The following is a 6,312-nucleotide window of genomic DNA, read 5'->3' as shown; positions in this document are numbered from 1 at the left end:
TTTTATCACAGTTCAGGAAGCTAGAAATCTATAATTAAGGTGTCTGCAAGTTTGGTTTCTCTGGAGGCTGGCCTAGCTCCTTGGCTTGTAAATATGACTATCTCTTCATTGTGTCCTCACATGGCCTTTATTTTGTTTACAAGCATTTCTCATGCTTCTCTCTGTGTCCAAAATGTCTCTTCTTATGAGGACATCAATTGGATGGAATTCAGGCACACTGCACAGGCCCACTGCACCACCATGCTTCCACTCTTTAAAGCCTCTATCTTCAAACATAACCATACTTGGAGTTAGTGAGAACTAGGGCTTCAGGTACACACTCAGGTTTCAAAGATGGTAGAAAAAAAGAGCTGGGATAATCCTGTGGTTAAGTAAATTATCTAAATTTCAAGGAAAATACTTTGTCAGTGATTAAGCAAAAGAGATATTTATTGAGGTATTAGGCATTATTAGGCATGGAAGGATAATTGAAATGACTGGGCAGTTGCATGAGGCTATGCACCCAGAATTACAGCCAAAATTCCTCTTCAGAATTAATATGGTGAATGCATTGCTACTACCACTGATAGCCCTGGACACACCCACTTAAACTACTGATACAACGAGTCTTGCCCTGTCACTCTAATCATTGCCATGGCTACTCTAGAAATTGGATGCTGCCTACATACCTGTTTATATGAATCACCAGAAAGTATTTTTTCTGTATCTTGGGTTTTGGACTCACCAACTCATGAGCCAAATTAAGGAGCAGTTTTCTGATTGGCTGAATATACTGCTGCCTAAAGTAAATTTCTGGCATATTTATCTTTTAAAGAAGTAAGATGAATGGACAATGTCACCTCCATATCTAACAAATGTAGGGAAATTTTCCAACTATACCAAAAAATGAAAATTTTAAAATAACCACTATATTATTTTAGCAGTACTATTATTATATATGTAATGGGAGAGAGATGATTCACACAAAAAAATTGAGATTTTATTTTCTCTCAAAGGATAAATAAATGCTGGCTGCTAAAAAGTGTCTACAATATGTACAAAAATCTCAATTGATTATAAGAGCAATAAATTAGAAAAATGAGTCAAACAGATATTTCGGAAAGAAACTTCAATCTCTTCTAGAAAAGAGCTATCAGAAAATATAATAAAAAGGAAGAAAGAACAAAAAAAAAGAAAGAAGGAACACCACTGACCTTAATTTATGTCTGTAGAAATTCAGGTACATTTCTTAATAAAATAACACTTTCATATCCAAATTTCTGAAAGACATCTACTTTTAGTATGGTAGACTTTACAATTCAGACCAAACTCCCCTTAAAAACATTTATAGGCCCGAGGCCGGAGGAGCCGCAGCCGCAGCCGTGGAGCGCGGTCGGTCGGGGAAGACGGGCGGAGAGGAGCGGAGGGTCGGAGCTGGGAGAGGGGAGCTGGAGAGTGCGCCCACCACTTTCCCTTTCCCCCTCAATGGGAGCGGGGGCGTCCTGGCCGCCGCTGCAGTCTGTGGAGGGAGAGGGGGGGGCTGCCACTTCGGAATCGGGGCTGAGCAGCCTTTGGGGGGGGGAGCGCCCCAAGACCGCTGGCCGAGTTAAGCACATCTACAGTAATGGCTGCGGCCTTACCCAGGATGCTGGGGGAGTTGCAACTGTACAGAATATTACAAAAAGCCAATCTGCTTTCTTATTTTGATGCCTTTATCCAACAAGGTAGTGATAATGTCTAACAACTCTGTGAAGCTGGAGAAGAGGAATTCTTGGAAATCATGGCCCTTGTGGGCATGGCTAGCAAGCCCCTCCATGTTAGAAGGCTGCAGCAGGATTTGAGAGACTGGGTTACAAACCCTGGCCTTTTCAATCAGCCACTGACTTCCCTGCCTGTTAGTAGCATACCCATCTATAAATTGCCAGAGGGATCACCAACGTGGCTGGGAATATCCTGTAACAGTTATGAAAGGAATAGCAGTGCCCGGGAACCTCATGTCAAAGTCCCCAAGTGTGCAGCCATCACCTGTGTGCAGAGCTAGAGACTGGGGAAATCCGATGTGGTGGGGAGCCTAGCACTAAAAGGTCTTGGTGAGTCCAGACTCTGGCAAGGCCACCATGCCACCGAGAGCGAGCACAGCCTCTCCCCAGCAGACCTTGGCTCCCCAGCCTCCCCAAAAGAAAGCAGTGAGGCTCTGGATGCTGCCACTGCGCTCTCGGTAGCCGAGTGTGTGAAGCGAATGGCCTCCACGCTGCCGAAAAGTGACTTGAGCAAAGTGAAAGAGCTGCTAAAAATCAACAAGAAGTTGGCCAAAATGATCGGTCACATCTTTGAGATGAGCGATGATGACTCACACAAAGAGGAAGAAATTCGAAAATATAGTGCAATATATGGCAGGTTTTACTCGAAGAGGAAGGATGGGAAGCATCTTATGCTTCATGAACTCACTGTTAATGAAGCAGCTGCTCAGCTCTGTGTGAAGGATAACACCCTCCTGACAGGAAGAGATGAACTTTTTGCCCTTGCTAGGCAGATTTCTCGAGAAGTCACCTATAAATACACTTACAGAACCACCAAGTCAAAATGTGGAGAAAGAGATGAATTATCCCCGAAGAGAATTAAAGTGGAGGATAGGTTTCCAGATTTTCAGGACTCTGTGCAAACCCTCTTCCAGCAGGCTAAAGCTAAGAGTGAAGAACTTAGTTCACAGCAGCCTGACAAGGTGACGGCAAAGCAGATGGAGTTCCTGTGCACACAAGCCGGCTACGAGAGACTGCAGCTTGGGGAGAGAAGACTGTTGACGGGGCTCTACAGGCAGAGCTCGGAAGAGCACAGCCCCAACGGCTTGCCCTCTGACAGCTCCGAGGGGCAAGGGGAAAGACCTTTGAATCTCCGAATGCCTAATTTATAAAGCAGACAACCCCATCATTTTCTGGAGGATGGGGGGCTGAATAGACTTTACTCCAGACAAAGTAAGACAAAGTCCCACTCATCAGAGAGCCTTGGGATTTTAAAAGACTACCCTCAATCAGCTTCTACTTTAGAAAAGAAAGACATCAAAACAGAGCCTGAAGATTCAAGATAGCTGTGATTTTCCCACTGTTCTTTGGAAATGGCATCAGTTTTAAGGATAATGCTCCATCATAGAAATAAGCCTTAATAACCAGTGTTGCCTCATTCAGCTCAAACAGATTTCATAGCCAAAGCATAAGGACTAATAGGTAGTCTATAGAAACCAGGAAGACAGAACAACAGCTACAAAAGAAAAAAATTGAATGTTGTAACAGAAATATTGATTCATTCACATTCCTATGTAAGTTGTTTTATGTGGAAAGGCTTACAAATTAATATTGTAAGCATTTATTATTTAAGAATGTACAATGTATTTGTGTAATTTATGGAAATAAAATCTAGATGTTGAGACCTGTTCAGTCCAAAAAAACAAAACAAACAAAAACATTTATATAACTTTGACATAATATTTCATGATTTTACCCAAATGTTTCAGAGGAGACTACCAAAAAGACATTGAAAAAGTAGAAAATAAATATCCAGGAGAAAACTTTCAGAGAGGTCAGTCTGGCATTTAGTCATTGTTTTCCTAGAGGCTTCTTTTCGGTAAGAGGCAGCTGAGAAGTTCAGTAGAGTTGTTGATTTACCTGTGGACTAAGAAGACAAAAATATGAGATCAGGGTTCATCCAGAAAGTCCAAGATACTGATAAAAATGTCCAAGGTTTTGGGTTAGAATGAAGAATGGCTAACCCTTAAGAGTGGGGTTAAATCTGAAATAGACTGGTTTATGGAGGAAATGAAACCCAGCCTTGAATCTTCTCAACCTGTGAAATTGAATTAAAGTGATCTGAAGTTGCTAGTAGCCACTGGTACTCACGGAATAAGTAGGAGTCATCCAAATCAGAGAGAAGAAATTATCCTGTTTTAGTAATTGAACAAAGTTCTCAGGCAATATCTGACATAAGAAAAATAAATAGGCACATGATACAAAACCAATTTAATAGAAAACCAAGGGGAATGATATACACTATAAACATATTTATAAAAAAATAGATAATGAAGTTATTAGTACAGACTTTAAAATGTCTATGCTTAAAACAATCAAGAAAATAAAATGAAAGATTGAAAATTCTGGCAAAAAAAGACATTTTTAATAAGTAGCAAATTCTAATTTTAGAACTAATAAATAAAGTGAATGAAATTAAAACATCATTAGATGTGTTTAATAGCACATTAACTTTGGCTGGAAAGAAAATGGTTAAATTGTGATGTAAGTCACAAAATATCTAGAAAAAGCCAGGAAAGCTAATAAAAGGAGGGAGAGAGAAGGGTGACAAACAGAAAAACGAAACAAAACAGGGTATCCAGTGAGAATAAGTATCCAGTGGAAGAGGAGGATAAAAAAGCTGCAGAAGAAATATTTAAAGAGAAGGTAACTGAAAGTTTTCTAAATCTGACAAGTCATAAGAAGTTCTAATTTAAGAAGTTCTAATAAAAATCATTTATGGAAAGAAAAACAAAATGATACAACTAATTACAGGCTTATTATTTTAAAAATAACAAAGAGAAAATCTAAAGTGCATATAGTGCATTATTTACTATCAAATCAGTAAGTACTTTCAAAAGAAGTATAATTTCAGAGAGATGACGTCAGAGTAATGGCGGGGTTGGAAGCGATACCGATAAATCTCCCCCAAAACTCAACAAGATCTTCAACCAGAAACAGAAAAACCTATCCTTGGAGCCTCCAGATGTTTCGCAATACACCCGAAGGTATGGTCGAGCGAAAAATTGGCTAAATATATAACTAAACCCCGAAGGAAATAGGGAGCAAGAAATGCTCCGCTTTCCTCACTAACCTAAACAGGGCAGCTTTCTCTGGGATCCGTGAATATAGAAACTGAGGTGGGCAAAGGGGGTGAATAGATCCAGGCCGCGGCACAAACGGCCGAACCAGGCTGTGGCACGGAGATCCAAGCCGAGGAAAAACTGACCCTGTGGCAACCCGGGCAATACAAGCTAACACTCGTGCCAAACCCAAACAAAGAAAGACAAGCGGGGCAGCCATTTTACCCGATCTCCTGGTAGGCGCGCGCAGATAGTGGGCGAGAGATTTCTTCCTAAGCCCCGGGAGATGGTGTCCGTGTTACCTCACAGAGAGGCAGAGTCAGAGGCCTTTCTGTGGGCCGAAAGCGGAATCTCTGGGCAGCCCCAGCTCCCTGGGAAAGCCGCGCATGGGAGGGAGCGAGAACTAATTCCAACGGTGGAACTTTTCTGTGCTGGTAGGGGATTCACTCAGAGGGAAAAGCAGCAGGCCTCATATCCTGGTCTGCGCGCAGATAGTGAATGAGAGATTCCTCCGAGTGCCTCGGCAGTGCGCGCCCGTGTTATCACACAGAGGGGCAGAGTCAGGGGCACTTTGTGTGGGCCAAAGCAGAATCTCGGGCCGCCCCAGTGCCTTGCAAAAGCCGCGCACGGGGACGGAGTGAGAGCCAATTCCAACGCTGCAACTTTCCATGTGGTCGGGGGTTTCACTCAGAGTGTGAGACTGCTGGCCGGATATCCTGGTCTGCGCACGCAGATAGTGAGCGAGAGATTCCTTCAAGCGCCCTGGAAGTGGGCGCCCACCTGTGTTACCGGACAGAGTGGCAGAGCCAGAGGTCTTTGAGTGGGCGGAAAGCCCGCCTGATTATGCTAGCAGCTCTGACTGACTGAGCCTTACCCAGAGCCCTGTGCTGAGTGGAAATAGAGTGGGGAGTTGCCAGCTCTTTGAGCCTCTTACTATCCAGGCAGAGGCAGCAGCAACCCCATAGCTGGATTATCAGGCTACTAATTGAGGAAGGAAAGACTAGGAGAAAGGCTCCAGGAACACGGACTCTCTCACTGTCGGAGCCTATAAATGCTAATGAGCCTCGACCCCCAACGAGACTAAAGCACAATACATGACATCACCATAGAGACTTATCAACTGCAAACCTCTACCTGAGCGTGCCAAAGGGGCAGAACCCGGGGTACAGAGTCACCGACCAGGAAGAGGGAGAGAAAAGAAAAAGCAAGAAGATAACCTCTCAAAATCAAGAATAATCTGCAGACTTTATAACCTATCCCATTTTATTAAATTTGTTCGTTTGTTTCTCTTATCTTTATTCTTGATACTTTTTTTCCTCCTTTAATTTGGCCGATTAACTCTCTGCCGGTCTTACTCTCTCCTCTCCTTGAACTACACTACCCATAAGTGTTACATCTCCCATTATCTATTCTCTCCTCTTCCTTTCTCTCTATGAGGGTTGCACTCCAAAACCCTTAACTCTCTCTCTCTC

At 42.9% G+C, this 6,312-nt stretch overlaps 1 pseudogene; it reads left to right on the top strand.

The window, feature by feature from the left end:
- Nucleotides 1-1,566: 1,566 nt before the first annotated feature.
- LOC136393182 (NGFI-A-binding protein 1 pseudogene) lies at nt 1,567-3,226 on the top strand (annotated as a pseudogene).
- The last annotated feature ends 3,086 nt before the right edge of the window (nt 3,227-6,312 follow it).

This window comes from Saccopteryx leptura, chromosome 2, assembly GCF_036850995.1.
Source record: "Saccopteryx leptura isolate mSacLep1 chromosome 2, mSacLep1_pri_phased_curated, whole genome shotgun sequence".
In the NCBI taxonomy this organism is placed as follows: Eukaryota; Metazoa; Chordata; class Mammalia; order Chiroptera; family Emballonuridae; genus Saccopteryx; species Saccopteryx leptura.
Note: the sequence above shows the minus strand (reverse complement) of the source record. Positions and strands in the feature narration are given on the sequence as shown.